Source organism: Trachypithecus francoisi, unplaced genomic scaffold, assembly GCF_009764315.1.
Source record: "Trachypithecus francoisi isolate TF-2019V2 unplaced genomic scaffold, Tfra_2.0 Lachesis_group16, whole genome shotgun sequence".
In the NCBI taxonomy this organism is placed as follows: Eukaryota; Metazoa; Chordata; class Mammalia; order Primates; family Cercopithecidae; genus Trachypithecus; species Trachypithecus francoisi.
The window spans coordinates 64,048,911-64,065,744 of record NW_022681461.1 but is presented as its reverse complement, the minus strand read 5'-3'; the positions used below and the strand labels follow the sequence as shown (position 1 = coordinate 64,065,744).

General features: G+C 43.3%; 1 pseudogene; it reads right to left on the bottom strand.

The window, feature by feature from the left end:
- Positions 1 to 3,991: 3,991 nt before the first annotated feature.
- On the bottom strand, positions 3,992 to 4,815 carry LOC117098732 (annotated as a pseudogene).
- Positions 4,816 to 16,834: the final 12,019 nt, after the last annotated feature.

Here is a 16,834-nt window from a genome sequence, read left to right as displayed (position 1 = left end):
TTTTGTTTTGTGAGACAGAGTCTCACTCTGTCGCCCGGGGTGGAGTGAAATGGCATGATCTTGGCTCACTGCAACCTCCATCTCCCAAATTCAAGAGATTCTCCCGCCTCAGCCTCCTAAGTAGCTGGGCTTATAGGCATCTGCCACCACGCCTGGCTACTTTTTGTATTTCTAGTAGAGAAGTGTTTCACCATGTTGGCCAGGCTGGTCTCGAACTCCTGGCTTCAAGTGATCTGCCTGCCTCGGCCTCCCAAAGTGCTGGGATTACAGGCATGAGCCACCGCTTGTGGCCAAGTTGTTCCTTACTTTCAGATGCTACAACATCTTCTAATTTCATCTATATTTTCCCTGTTCTAATCCTGGAATCAGCCATTTTTTCGAGAAAATGGAGGAGAAATTCTATGGAGTCTTTACTTATTTTATTAGGGAATGGTATTTGAAAGTGAAATCTGGGTGCAGAATGTCCTCATTGTGGTTGGGGTGTCATGGATTCTAGTCCCTCTCCACAGACAGAGCTAGGGACTGTGTTTACATATACTCACGTGCCTATTGTGATGGTTACTTTCATGTGTTAACTTGACTGGGCCAGAGATGTGTGGTTATACATTATTCTGTATGTTTCTATGTGGGTGTTTTTGGATGAGATTAACATTTAAATTAAGCCAAGTACAGTGGCTCACGCCACCGGGCAGATCACCTGAAGTCAGGAGTTCGAGACCAGCCTGGTCAACATGGTGAAACCCCATCTCTACTAAAAAATACAAAAATTAGCTAGGCATGGTGGTGCCTGCCTGTAGTCCCAGCTACCCGGGAGGCTGAGGCAGGAGAGTCGCTTGAACCCAAGAGGTGGAGATTGCAGCAAGCCAAGATCATGTCACTGTACTACAGCATGGGTGACAGAGTAAGACTCCATCTCAAAAAAAAAAAAAAAAAATTTAAATTAGTGGGCTTGAGTAAAGCAGATTGGCCTTCATCATGTGAGTGGGTCTCGCCCATCAGTTGAAGGCCTGAACAGAGAAAAACGGCCCACGAACAGGAGGGAATTCTGTAACAGATGCCTTTGGATGTGAATGAACTGCAGCATCGGGCCCTGGGTCTTAGCCTACCAGTCTACTCTCAGATTTTAGACTTGCCAGCCTCTATAATCGCGTGAGCCAATTCCTTAAAATAAGTATATTTCCCTCTATATGCACATCCTACTGGTTCTTTTCCTGTGGAGAACTCTGGCTAATGCACACACACACATTTCTCTCTCTCTCTCTCTCTGTTTTTTTGTATAGGCATATGTATATTGATATGGTTTGGATCTGTGTCCCCACTTGTGTTAGTCTGTTTTCACGCTGCTGGTGAGACATACCACAGACTGGGCAATTTACAAAAGAAGGAGGAGGTCTAATTGGACTTACAGTTCCACGTGGCTGGGGAAGGTCTCATAATCATGGCAGGATGTGAAAGGCACTTCTTTACATGGCAGTGGCAAGAGAGAATGAGGAAGATGCAAGAGCCAAACCGCTGATACATTAGAAGATGTTGTAGCATCCGAAAGTAAGGAACTACTTGACCAGATCTTGTAAGACTTATTCACTACCATGAGAACAGTATGGGGGAAGCCGCCCCTATGAATCAAATTATCTCTCACCAGGTTCCTTCCACAACACGTTGGAATTATGGGAGTACAATTCAAGATGAGATTTGGGTGGGGACACAGAGCCAAACCATATCATTCTGCTCCTGGCCCCTCCAAATCTCATGTCCTCACATTTCAAAACCAATCATGCCTTCCCAACAGTCCCCCAAAATCTTAACTCATTTCAGCATTAACCCAAAAGTCCACAGTCCAAAGTCTCATCTGAGACAAGGCAAGTCCCTTCCACATATAAGCCTGTAAAATCGAAAGCAAGCTAGTTACTTCCTAGATGCAATGGGGGTACAGGTACTGGGTAAATACAGCTGTTCCAAAGGGGAGAAATTAGCCAAGACAAAGTGGTTGCAGGGCCCATGCAAGTCCAAAATCCAGTGGGGCAGTCATATTTTAAAGCTCTACCACTTCTGCCGTATGATTCCACAGATCCAATGGTTCTTGAGGTGTCAGTGGCAAGAGGGATGCTGTTTGGAACCTTTGGCCAACCTCTGTTGGTGAATCGCAGCACAGGCCCTTAGGATTTTGGAGCAAGGCCTTGCCATCTTCTTTTGAGAGACAGTTCTTGTCCGGCAGCTGGACTTTGTAGAAGCTGGATACTTGACCATGGGCCACCAAGTTATCATGTGACTCGGTGGGCATTATCTGACCTGGTGGCAGTTGACTACATTGGTCCTCTCCCATCATGGAAGGGGCAGCATTCTGTCCTTACTGGACCAGACACTCTGGATATGGATTTGAACTTACGGAATGCCTTATCCATCATCAATCATAATATTCCACATAGCATTGCTTCTTCTTTTTTTGAGACAGGGTCTCACTCTGTTGCTCAGCTGGAGTGCAATGGCATGGTCATGGCTTACTACAGCCTTGAACTCTTGGCCCTAAACAATCCTCCTGTCTCAGCTTCCTAAAGTGTTGGGATTACAGGCATGACCCACCATATCCACCCTGTTTCTGATGAGGGAACACACCTCACAGCCAGAAAAGTGCAGCAATGAGCCCATATTCATGAAGTTCACTGGTCTTACCATGTTCCCCATTATCCTGAAGCATCTGGCTTGACAGAATGGTGGAATGGTTTTTTGTAGACTCAGTTACAGTGCCAGCTAGGTGACAATACTTAATAGGGCTGGGGCAAGGTTCTCTAGAAGGCTGCATAAGCACTGAATCAGCATCTGATATTTATTCAGTATTGTTTTCCCCAAGCTAGTGTTATAGTCTCATCAATGCACCACAACGTGGCAGTCCCTCATTGTTTAAGGTATCATCTGGAGTTCTTTGTCTCATGACCATGAAAATTAAGGTGTGTGTACACCAAGGGTGAGGTTGGAATGAAAGTTCAATAAGCAAAAGAAGAAAACTCTCCGCTGTGGAGAGGGGGCCCAAAAGAGGGTTGCCATTTTTACAGTTGAATGCAAAGGCTTCCATAGGAAACTGATAAGGGCTGGGTGTCTCATTTGCATAAGGTGTGAATTTCTAGTAGCTCTACCCCATGCTCCTAATGTGCATGCATGCCTTTAACTTGAGTTACTCCGTATTGCTTTGTTTCCCTTACTGCACATATGTCAGGAGATGGAATTTTCCATTGCAGGCATGTCTAGGCAAGTTACCTGTGTAGGCTTTCTTATCTGTGCGTCTGTGGGCATGCCTTAGGCAAGGCCCCATGCAAGTTCCCTTATCTGTGCCTGCAGCTTGATTTTTCTTTTCTTTTTTTATATAAAAAAATGTATTTACTTAGAAGCATTCAGAATGTCAACAAAACAGCTGCAACTTTTTTTTTTTTTTTTTTTGCAATTACAGAGTGGTATTCAGTTAACTAAACAATTATTTTGTATAAGCTGCATCAGAGATAACTGAAGATGAAAAATCTACCATCCCCATATGTAACTAATTTGTGCTGTACACCAACAAGAACCTGCTTTAAATTTCCATGCCAATTTACAACCCCCATACTGTACCAGGCAAAGTTAGTGGCTATTGAAAATACCACCAGGACAGGGCTATCTAAAGACACATTCGGTAGTGTCGTTTTTTTTTTTTTTTTTTTTTGAGATGGAGTCTCGCTTTGTCACCCAGGTTGGGGTGCAGTGGCGCAATCTCGGCTCACTGCAACCTCCAGCTCCCGGATTCATGCCGTTCTCCTGCCTCAGTCTCCCAAGTAGCTGGGACTACAGGCGCCCGCCACCACACCCAGCTACTGTTTTGTATTTTTTTTTTAGTAGAGACGGAGTTTCACTGTATTAGCCAGGATGGTCTTGATCTCCTGACCTCGTGTTCCACCCACCTCAGCCTCCCAAAGTGCTGGGATTACAGGTGTGAGCCACAGCGCCCTGCCGGTAGTGTGTTAACTATACAAAAAAAGACACTACACAGTTTAAAAACAAATCTTACAAAGCCTTACATTTCCATTTTTTTCTTTAAAAGGAGTGAGTTGCATACAGGGGGGTTAAATGCCTTATAGACAAGAAAAGAAACTGTGCTAGAACCAACTTATTCATCATCATCTTCCTCCTCCTCCTCCTCCTCCTCTTCATCTTCCTCATCTTCCTCCTTTTCTTCTTTTTCTTGCTTGTTTTCAGCCTTGACAACTCCCTTTTTTGCTGCATCAGGCTTTCCTTTAGCTCGATATGCAGCAATATCCTTCTCGTATTTTTCCTTCAGCTTTGCAGCCTTCTTTTCAGAAGACTGCTTTGCCATCTGCAGCAGTGTCATTCCACATCTCTCCCAGTTTTTTTGCAACATCACCAATGGACAGGCCAGGATGTTCTCCTCTGATTTTTGGGTGATACTCAGAGCAGAACAGAAAAAAGGTTGAAGGAGGCGTCTTGGGTACATTGCAATCCTTGAACTTCTTTTTTGTCTCCCCTTTAGGAGGGATGTAGGTTTTCATTTCTCTTTCATAATGGGCACTGTCCGCCTTTGCTGTATCTTCAAATTTTCCCTTCCCTTTAGCAGACATGGTCTTCCACCTCTCTGAGCACTTCTTAGAAAAGTCTGAGAAACTGACTGAAGCATCTGTGTGCTGCTTCTTATGCTTCTCCAGACAAGCTTGCACAAAAAATGCATGTGATGACATTTTGCTTCTCAGCTTCTTAGGATCTCCTTTGCCCATGTTTAGTTATTTCTCCTCAGCAAGGCAGAGAGTCGCCCAGTGCCCATCCGGCTCTCACTTGCCCCGGTGCTGTCTCTATGAAGCTCAATGTACTGCAATGACTGTGCAGCTTGGTTTTTCAGGCTGTTCTTTTGTTTGCCTGCCTCACCAGTTTCTTCCTTTCTCCTCCCTCATTCACCCTCCTCAAGAGTGAAGGCCGTAACTGCTGTTAGGGAGATGGGGAGATGATCCTTCTGGCTACTTCCTACTGGAGAGGGGGTTGTGTGGGGAACAGCTGGTAAGGTTTCTACTGAGGTCAGTAAAAGAGTCCTTGGAAGAAAGGTGCATCCATGTGTGATTTCATTTGCATCACTATTTGGAGCTTGATAGCCTTTAGGAAAGAAGAAACAATTTGGGTTATTAGAAGATATGTATTAAAACAAAGCAAAGGGGTGGGAGTAAGGACAGATAAAAAATCCCAAGGCTGCCAACATGCCCAGATAACTGGTAGCTATATTTATGCCTGCTAAGATTTGGATGCATGGGGTTTGGCTTTGGTTAACTTCTTTGGTTCTATTTTCCAAAACAAAGAAAGCTCTGGATTATGGGCACCCTATTTACTCACATCACCTGGCAGGATTTGCAGGGTAATTGCTCAGAACTAGAATACTGATCTAGATTTTTACATTACCCATTTCTTTTTCTTTTCTTTTTTTCTTTTCTTTTCCCTGAACTGCAGCTAGAGATTGCTAGTTAGTTTACAGGAATAAGCAGGGTTAGTCTAAAATGTAGGCAAGAACTAAAAACAACCAAGGAGATTAGAATTTAATGACAAGTGTATAAGTTTTGAAATATAATTTGTCTCTCTCTGGTCCTCATTTTTGTTAAAAACAAATCATGATAGGACTGAGTTGTTTGCAAAATAAACTTTAGGGCTTTTTTTGTTTGTTTGTTTGTTTGCTTTTGAGATGGAGTCTTGCTCTGTTGCCCAGGCTGGAATACAGTGGCACAATCTTGGCTCACTGCACCCTCCGCCTCCTGGGTACATGCAATTCTCCTGCCTCAGCCTCCCAAGTAGCTGGGATTTTAGGCGCATATCATAACGCCTGGCTAATTTTTGTATTTTTAGTAGAGATGGGGTTTCACCATGTTGGCCAGGCTGGTTTCGAACTCCTGACCTCAAGTGATCCGCCTGCCTTAGCCTCCCAAAGTGCTGGGATTACAGGCGTGAGTCACCATGCCCAGTCAAACTTTAGTTTTATACTTGGCCTGATTATTTGAATAAAGTGCAAGAGGAATAATTAGTTTTATATAGGCTTTTAAAATTGGCTTTGATAGAACTCTGTTCCATAAGAAATCTCAGATAGGAGTTTTTAAAGCCAAGCCCAGCCATGGGTTTGTACCCTCAAATACCTATGAATTGGGTGAATTCCTCTCTTCTTATAGTCCCAAAAATATGGGATTCTTAGACCTGTAAAAAACTGACATTCTCTACTCACTACAGCTTAGGAACCCTGCATGGGTACTGTGTAGACAAGGTATGTGGCCAGTTTTCCCAAGTGGCTTTTATTGGCTCTGCAAGTCAAGCTTGATTCCTTAAAGGGAAGCATACCCTTCCAGTCAAAGCCAGTAAAACAACTAATTTCTCCAATTGTGTCCTGTTGCAAAATGAAATGGATTCTTACTGCACTGATGCAAACAACTATATTGCCATAAGTTAACAGTACTCACAAACAGTTTCCAAATTTTGGAGAAGTCGCGCAGAAAGAAACAAACATGCTCCAAGCTTTGTTTACAAGAGTATATCTCACCTAATTATTAAAGGCTGTATATAGCTTGTTTCCTTGACTCTGAAAAACAAAACAAGGATCAGCAACTTTTTTTTGAGACAGAGTCTCGCTCTGTCACTCAGGCTGAAGTGCAGTGGCATTATCTTGGCTCATTGCAACCTCCATCTCCCAGGTTCAAGCAATTTTCCTGCCTCAGCCTTCTGAGTAGCTGGGACTACAGGCACCTGCCACTACCCCTGGCTAATTTTTCTATTTTTAGTAGAGATGGTGTTTCAACATGTTGGCCAGGCTGGTCTCAAACTCCTGACCTCAGGTGATCCACCTGTCTTGGCCTCTCAAATTGCTGGGATTATAGGTATGAGTCACTGTGCCTGGCCAAGGATCATCAATGTTTTAAGCAAAAAGGTTTAAAAAATTACTTCAGTTTTGTATTAGTTCAGTCCATTCTGTTAACTCTTATTTTGCTTGATGTTTATGAACATTTCAGCTCTTCATGAGCCCCGTACACTTTTCCTTTATTCCAATGTAATAATCTCCAAAGTTATTAGAAACTTATATTTAAGAGCACTTGTCAAAGTCCTATAGCTGATTATAAACCATCTTTTGAAGAGGATTAAAACAAGACAACAATTGTCTGGGAATGACAAAATGTCTAGGGTAGTTACAGTCAATAACACAATGGTCAGGCACAGTGGTTCATGCCTGTAATCCCAGCACTTTGGGAAGCCAAGGCAAGCAGATCACTTGAGGTTAGGAGTTCAGGACCAATCTGGCCAACATATTGAAACCCTGTCTCTACTAAAAATACAAAAACATTAGCCAGGCATGGTGGCATATACCTGCAGTCCCAGCTACTCAGGAGGCTGAGGCATGAGAATTGATTGAACCTGGGAGGTGGAGGTTGCAGTGAGTCAAAATCATGCCTCTGCACTCCAGCCTGGGTGACACAGCGAGACTGTCTCAAACAACAACAATGACAAGACACAATTGACAAAGAAATTTGGTAATTTCTGTGGTTTACAATAACTTAACATAATAATCTTAATTATGATTGATATCATATACTCAGACATTAGAATTATAGAAATTCCACACAATTTTGGAACATATGTTAATTTTATTCACTAAAATATAAACTGAAGAAGATTAAACATCATGTTGGCAATCTCACATACCTAAACATCCCAAATAATCCTGTTTACCTCTCTTCTGGATGCTTTAGGGGTGCTCTGTAGCATCTGAAAGCTAGTGATTAGTGCTAGGGATAGGCCCCCAAATCTGGCCATAAACTAGCCCTAAAACTGACCATCAACAAAATCTCTGCAGCACTGTGACATGTTCGTGATGGCCATGACACCCACACTGAAGGCTGTGGGTTTACTGGAATGAGGGCAAGAACACCTGGCCCACCCAGGGTGGAAAACTGCTTAAAGGCATTCCTAAGCCACAAACAGTAGCATGAGCAATCTGTGCCTTTAGGACACGTTCCTGCTGCAGATAACTAGCCAGAGCCCATCCCTTTGTTTTGGTCTATCTCTTTGTTTCCCACAAGGAATACTTTTAGTTAATCTATAATCTATAGAAATAATGCTTATCACTGGCTTGCTATCAATAAATATGTGGGTAAATCTCTGTTTGGGGCTCTGAGCTCTGAAGGCTATGAGTCCCCTGATTTCCCACTCCACATGCTATATTTCTCTGTGTATGTCTTTAATTCCTCTAGTGCCGCTGGGTTAGGGTGTCCCCAACCGAGCTGGTCTTGGCAGGTTAGGAAAGATAATTTTGAATCTCAAGTTTGATTTAGAGAAGCCTGTTAAATGTTAGAGGTTTAAAACACTTGATATTATAAAATACAATTCCAGATTAACATAAATTATTTATTTTGTCAAAATGATGACTCAAAATTTTAAAACAAGGTGGAAACCTTTATTCATTAAGAGGGAAGACTTAACTAGCTTTTCAACAGTTTTTCTCCTTTCCCCTCTTTCCTCTCCTTGGCAGTCTCTCTGGAAGGCAAATGAAAATCTTCCATTATTCTTCACTACTACATGAAAATCTTGTACAAGGGAGAGAAAGCCAAATTTTACCCTTACATTTCTTTCAAAACAATCTTTTATTCCTAGGCAAGATTTATATTTCCACGCCTATTTTTATTGTTTAATACAAACATATTTTACTTTTCTTACACACCTTGCATGTAAATCTATTTTCAGTAGTCTCATTTACATGTTATAATGGTAACTCTTAGCAATTTTAACTTTAATGTAAAACCCTGGTAAGTTGTTTTAGTTATATACTAGGAGCAGATAAAGTCTGACTTTTTCCAGCACAGTTGGGGGCATGGTTAATTTCTTATGTCACCAGGCCTTACTAAGTTGTAAAGCAGGCAGTTGACAATCTTGAAACATTTAGCAAACCTAGTATTTTTTTTTTTTTTTTGAGATGGAGTCTCGCTCTGTCGCCCAGGCTGGAGTGCAGTGGCCGGATCTCAGCTCACTGCAAGCTCCGCCTCCCGGGTTTATGCCATTCTCTCGCCTCGGTCTCCTGAGTAGCTGGGACTACAGGCGCCCGCCACATCGCCCGGCTAATTTTTTGTATTTTTTTAGTAGAGACGGGGTTTCACCGTGTTAGCCAGGATGGTCTCGATCTCCTGACCTCGTGATCCACCCGTCTCGGCCTCCCAAAGTGCTGGGATTACAGGCTTGAGCCACCGCGCCCGGCCCCTAGTATCTAACTTACATGATTTAGAGCACTTATTTACATTTTGACAACACTGCATTTTACCAATTATCTTTAAAACTATTTTTATTTCTTAAAGATTAAAGTCACTTGAACTGAAAGGCATTACAGTGTTTATCTTTCCTTTCTGTGTGTCTGTGTTTCCAGCAGAGATTGGTGTGTTAGCTGCTGGACTGAGTGGTGAAAACTTCTCAGCTTCCATAACCATGTGAGCCAATTCCCCTAATAAACCCCCTTTCATCTACCTGTCTCTGTGTATCTGTGTATCTATCTATCTATCTATCTATCTATCTATCTACCTACCTACCTATCAATCGTCTTATCTATCAATCTAATATGATTTGACTGTGTCCCCACCCAAATCTCATCTTGAATTCCTATGTATCATGGGAGGGATCCAGTGGGAGGTAATTGAATCATGGAGACAGGTCTTTCCTGTGCTGCTCTCATGATAGTGAATATATCTCACAAGATCTGAATATTTTTTTTTTTTCTTTGAGATGGAGTTTTGCTTATTTGCCCAGGCTGGAGTGCAGTGGCATGATCTCGGTTCACTGCCACCTCCGCCTTCCAGTTTCAAGCCATTCTCCTGCCTCAGCCTCCTGAGTAGCTGGAATTACAGGTGTGTGCCACCATGCCTGGCTAATTTTTGCATTTTTAGTAGAGACAGGATTTCACCATGTTGGCCGGGCTGGTCTCAAACTCCTGACCTCAGGTGATCTGTCCACCTCAACCTCTCACAGTGCTGGGATTACAGGCATGAGTCGCCATGCCCAGCCCTAGATCTGATGGCTTTATAAGGTGGGGTTTCCCTGCACAAGCTCTCTCTTTGTCTGCTGTCATCCACTTAAGATGTGATTTGCTCCTCCTTGCCTTCCACCATGAATTGTGAGGCCTCTCCAGCCATGTAGAAAAGTCCAATAGACCTCTTTCTTTTGTAAATTGCCCAGTTTTGGGTATGTCTTTAGCAGCAGCATGAAAACGATCTAATAAACTCTATCTATCTATCTATGTATCTATGAATCTATATATCTATCCATCCATCCTATTTGTTCCATCTCTCTGGAAAACTCTGATTAATAAAACAACTAAATGCAATATGGAATTCTGGAGTGGATCTTGGACTAGAACAGGGTATTAGTGAAAAAATGTAGATAACTATTCCATTATATCAATGTTCTTTTTTTTTTTTTTTTTTTTTGAGATGGAGTTTTGCTCTTGTTGCCCAGGTTGGAGTGCAATGGCATGATCTCAGCTCACTGCAACCTCTGCCTCCTGGGTTCAAGCAATTCACCTGCCTCAGCCTCCTGAGTAACTGAGATTACAGGCATGTGACACCACGCTCAGCTAATTTTTGTATTTTTAGTAGAGACGGGGTTTCCCCATATTGGTCAGGCTGGTCTGGAAGTCCCGACCTCAGATGATCTGCCCGCCTCAGCCTCTCAAAGTGCTGGGATTACAGGTGTGAGCCACCTTGTCCAGCCCATTTTCTGATTTTAATCACTGTGCAACAATTATGTAAGATGTTAACATTAAGGCAAGTTGGTGAAGACAGTACTTTTTTTTTTTTGAGAAAGAGTCTTGCCGAGTTGCTCAGGCTGGAGTGCAGCAGCGCAATCTCAGCTCACGGTAAACTCCGCCTCCTTGGTTCAAGTGATTCTTCTGCCTCAGCCTCCTGAGTAGCTGGGACTACAGGTGCTCACCACCATGCCAGGCTAATTTTTGTATTTTTAGTAGAGATGCGGTGTCACCATATTTGCCAGGCTGGTCTTGAACTTCTGACCTCATGATCCACCCGCCTTGGCCTCCCAAAGTGCTGGGATTACAGGCATGAGCCACTGCACCTGGCCGAGTGTACGTTTTTTGTAAATTTTCTGTAGATAATTTACAAAAGAATATTTCAGAAGAAAACCTGTTTATTTTTTATTTAAAACATATTTAAAATTTTTTTTATTTCCATAGATTTTTGGGGAACACAATTCCATAGATATTTGGTTACACAATAAGTTCCTTAGTGGTGATTCGTGAGATTTTGGTGCACCCATCACCCAAGCAGTATACATTGTGTACGCCCAAGCAGTACATACAATTTGTAGTCTTTTATCTGTCACCCCCTTCCCACCCTTTCTCCTTGAGTCCCCAAAGTCTATTGTGTCATTCTTAAACCTTTGTATCCTCATAGTTTAGCTTTCACTTATGAGTGAGAATTTTTTTCTTTTTTTTGAGACGGAGTGTCTCTCTGTCACCCAGGCTGGAGTGTGGTGGCGCGATCTCTGCTCACTGTAACCTCTGCCTCCTGGGTTTAAGTGATTCTACTGCCACAGCCATCCGAGCAGCTTGGATTACAGGCGTCCATCACCACATCCGGCTAATTTTTGTATTTTTAGTAGAGACGGGGTTCACCATGTTGGCCAGGCTGGTCTTGAACTCCTGATCTCAAGTGATTTGCCCACCTTGGCCTCCCAAAGTGCTGGGATTACAGGCGTGGGCCACTGCACCTGGCTGAGTAATAATTTTTTTTTAATCACTTGAGGTCAGGAGTTCCAGACCAGCCTGGCCAACATGGTGAAACCCTGTCTCTACTAAAAATACAAAAATTAGCCAGGTGTTATAGCAGGTGCCTGTCATCCCAGCTATTCAGGAGGCTGAGGCAGGAAAATTGCTTGAACCCCAGGGCAGAGGATGCAGTGAACTGAAATCACACCACTGAATTCCAGCCTGGGTGACAGAGTGAGGCTGTCTCAAAAAAAAAAAAAAAAAAAAAAAAATCACAGCTCACTGAAGCCCTGACCTTTCAGGCTCAAGCGATTCTCGTGTCTCAGCCTCCTGAGTATCTGGGACTACAGGCATGCATCACCATGTCCGGCTAATTGTTTTTTATTATTTGTAGAGATGAGGTCTCATTATGTGGCCCAGGCTGGTCTTGAATTCCTGGGCTTAAGCAATCCTCCCTTCTCAGTCTTCCAAAATGCTGGGATTATAGGTATGAGCCACCGTGTCTGGCTGAAAGTGTTTTAGGGAGAGAGAAATGTATACGAATGTTCTTTGCAGTGTCATTTGCAACAGTGAAAAACTGAAAACAAGAAAAGTAGTCAGTAGTAAGCAACAGGTTGAACAAATTGTAATCCTTTCATAGGATGAAATGCAATGACACTATTTAAAAGAATGAGAAAGACCTGAATGTAGGAATATAAAAAGTTCTCTAAGATTTATTACTAGCAGGCAACATCAATATGCAGAATGGTAAGTGTAGTTTGGACCCATTTCAAGCAAAAGTTTTAAAATGTATATACAGAATTTTAAAATATATATATATGCTGATATGTGCATAAAGCTTTTTTTTTCTGGGAAGAATCACAAGAAATTATCAACAGTGGGGAAAAGATTGTTGCGGGGAGAGACACTTTTCATTATGTAACTGTACTGTCTGCAGTTTCCAGTTTTATTTATGTATTTATTTTGTTTCTTCTTTTCTTGAGACAGCATCTCACTCTGTCATCCAGATTGGAGGGCAGTGACAGAGTCATTGCTCACTGTGGCCTCCACCTCCCAGGCTCAAGCGATCCTTCTACCTCAGCCTCCTGACTAGTTGGGACTACAGGCACGTGCTACCATGCCCAGATACTTTTTGTATTCTTTTGGTAGAAATGAGAGGCTCACTTTGTTGCCCAGGCTGGTCTTGAACTCCTGAGCTCAAGTGATCCTTTTGCCTTGGCCTCCTGAAGTGTTAGGATTACAGGTGTGAGCCAGTGTACCCGGCTGGTTTTTTTCTTTCAACGCTTTAAATATTTCACTCTCCTGCTGACATGATTTCTGACAAGCAGTCTGATGTAATGCTTATTCTTGTTCCTCTACAGGTAAGGGGTTCTTGTTTGTTTGTTTGTTTTTATCTCCTGCTTCTTTCAAGGTTTTCTTTATCTTTGGTTTTCTGCAGTTTGAATATGATATGCCCAGGCATAGATTTTGTTGGAATTTGTCCTGCTTGGTATTCTCTAAGCTTCTTGGGTGTATGGTTTTGGTGTCTGTCATTAATTTTGGGCAATTCTTAACCATTATTACTTCAAATATTTCTTCTCCTCTTTTCTCTCTTTTTTCTCCTTCTCATATTGCCATTACACATAACCCACAGTTTTGTGTATTCTGTTCCTTTTATTTTATTTTAAAAATAAAAATAGAGATGAGGTCTTGCCATGCTGCCCAGGCTGATCTCAAACTCCTGGCCTCAAGCAATCCCCCCACCTCAGCCTTCCAAAGTGCTGGGATTATAAGCGTGAGCCATGGCACCCAGCTGTTTTGTTTGTTTGTTTTTCCCCATGATTTTTTCTCTTTGCATTTCAGTTTGGGATGTTTCTATTGCCCTATCATCCGCCATGTCCAGTTTGCTGATGAGCCCATTAAAGGCATTTGTCATTTCTGTCACAGTGGTTTTTATTCCCAGCATTTTTTCTTGATTCTTTCTTAGAGTTTCCATCTCTCTGTTTACCCATCTGTTCCTGCATGTTGTCTACTCTTTCTATTACACCCTTTACATTGTTAAAGAAAAGTTCATCCATACCCTTGTTAAAAATGGTAAGACAAGCCGGCTGTGGTGGCTCATGCCTGTAATCCCAGCACTTTGGGAGGCCATGGCAGGTGGATTACAAGGTCAGGAGTTTGAGACCAGCCTGACCAACATGGTGAAACCCCGTATCTACTAAAAATACAAAAAAAAAATTAGCCAGGCATGGTGGTGTGAGCCTATAATCCCAGCTACTCAGGAGGCTGAAGGAGGAGAATCGCTTGAACCTGGGAGGTGAAGGTTGCAGTGAGCTGAGACTGTGTCACTCCTCTCCAGCCTGAGCAAGAAAGCAAGACTCAGTCTCAGAAGAAAAAAAAAAAAAAAAAAAAAGATAAGAGGTTTCTGCATGAACTGACTTGATATGACTTTTTTTTTTTTTTTAAAGGTTCTCACTTTGTCACCCAGGCTGGAGGCAGTGGCTCACTGCAGCCTCGACCTCCCAGGTTCAAGCAATCCTCCTGCCTTAGTCCCACAAGTAGCTGGGACTACAGGCATTAGTTGTCTTTGTAGATTACCTTTTCTTATTAAGAGTGATATTGAGATTTTGCTTTTTTTCTGGACTGATCCAAACAGAATGCCAAAGTTCGATCTCCATCCTTGTAAATCTGAAGGAGACTTGGGCCTGAACTCCTGGTCTCTCTGGGAAGGGATGTCTGCAGGCCCCCACTCTGGTGGGCACCCCGCTGAAGGGCTGCTCATACCCAGGTTGGATGCACCACCTGCAGCTTTCAACTGAAGAGAAACACTCTTTGCTCTGGTTTTTGTCTGGCTGAGCTTTGGAAAGGCGGGCTCCTCTCAGCGAGCTGGGAGGCCGTGGCTGATGAAGATGACCTGCGGGCCTTATCAGCACTTGTCTTTCATGAAAGCCCTGAGAGGCCAGCTTTGTGTCTGGGACCCCGGCAGCTCAGGAGGGCAGCTCCACTTTTGTTCCTTGTTCTTCTCCAGCTGTTGGGAACTTTGCTGACAGCAAATCGACTCCGTGGATTCACAGCACAGAGACGTATTTTCTTCCTAAAACATTTTTGTTTTCTGATTTTAGAGTTAATGCCCATTTTCTTTTCTAACTTTTTATTTTGAAATAATGTGAAGCTTCTAAGAACACTGTAAATGCTCCTTTACCTCTAGATGCCTCAGTCTGTATTTCCCCCCAAAAATAAGCACAGGCTAGTGACTAGATCAGGAAATTAACGTCCATACAGTTCTGTTATCTTCCACAGGCCCTCGCCATACTTTTCCTAGGCCCAGAAATGGGCCTTTTCTGAATCACACCTTGGGTTAATTATAATTATTGCTTCTCTTTAGTCTCCTCTAATCTGGACCACCACACCTGGCTATTTTTTTGTTGTTTGTTTGTTTTGTTTTTTGTTTTTGTTTCTGAGATTGAGTTTCATTCTTGTCACCCAGGCTGGAGTGTAATGGCACAGTCTTGGCTCACTGCAACCTCCGCCTCCCAGGTTCAAGCAATTCTCCTGCCTCAGCCTCCCAAGTAGCTGGGATTACAGGCACCCACCACCATGCCTGGCTAATCTTTTTTTTTGTATATTTAGTAGAGATGGAGTTTCACCATGTTGGCCAGGCTGATCTTGAACTAACTGACCTCAGGTGATTCTGCCTGCCTCAGCCTCCCAAAGGGCTGGGATTACAGGAGTCAACCACTGCACCTTGGCTGACGCCCAGCTAATTGTATTTTTTGTACAGACAAGGTTTCACCATGTTGCCCAGGCTGGTCTTGAACTCCTGAACTCAAGTGATCCACCTGCCTTGGCCTCCCAAAGTGCTGGGTTTACAGGAGTGAGAGCCACTGTGCCCAGGCTTTGATAGGACTCTTGATAAAGCCTGACCAGGGTAGTCAGATGCCAAGAGGAGGAATTTTCAATAAACTGACCTAGCAGGATTCCTGCTCCAGTAGGACTACAGCCACATATCACCACATCCACCATGCCCAACTAAGTTTTTATTTTTTGTAGAGATAGGACCTTGCTATGTTGCCCTGGCTGGTCTCAAATTCCTGGCCTCAAGTGATTCTCCCACCTTGGCCTCCCAGAGTGCTAGGATTAAAGGCATGAGCTACCTGCTGGTAGATCACTTTTGGTTGCTGTTATTTGTAAACTGATAGGTTTCTGCCCTGGAGGCATTTACAGTCTGGAGGGGGAGATAGAGGGTAAACCTGTAATCCTGTCTGTAAGTAAATGCTACAAATTGCAAGAGGTGCTGAGAAGTGCCACAAGAAAGTCTTCAGGGGAACCTTGAGGCAGAGAGAAGGTCTTGGATGGCAACAGTGACTGCTCAGCAAGGGTCTGAAGGAGGCTCAGGCAGAGAGGAGGGGTAGAAGGGCAAACATGGAGAAGTCAGGAAGCCCCAGCCTTTCCAACTCCCAGGCCAGAGCATGGTCCTCGGGCCTTTGTATTATCCCTCTTCAGTCATTCTCGCCCTTAGCTTGATTTGACAACTCTGCTGCGTCCACCTGGGTGGTTGAGTTGGAGCCATTTTCACCAGGCAGATGCTCTCCAGGCTGGATGACTGTCTTCCTCTCTTTGAATAAAGTTGCTTGGGCCTAGTTGGTGATTCTAGGAGAAGAAACCTACAAACAGTGTTCTGGTCCCGGGTCCTGCTACCACCAGCCTCAAGAAAGGTATGTGACACACACACACACACCACACACACACACACCACACACACACACACACACACAAAATAAAGAGCAAATAATAATTAAAAAACAAAACAAAACAAAAAACGATCAGAGCTGGTGTCCTTTTGCTGCTAGATGTCCTTGTGTGTGTTAATCACTCTCCTTGATCACACACCCTGTGTGATAAGCATTATTATCCCCATTTTACAGACAAGAAAACTGAGGCTCAAAGGGGAGGGTGCTCATTTGCCCAGTACCAGGCAGCTGGAAAGGGTGGGGATTCAGACTCAAGTGTCCTAACTTTAGGTCTGAGCTCTACCCCCCACACTCCCACCAAAGTCATGCTGACCCGGTGTGACAAAGTCATGTGCCCTGTGGCCTC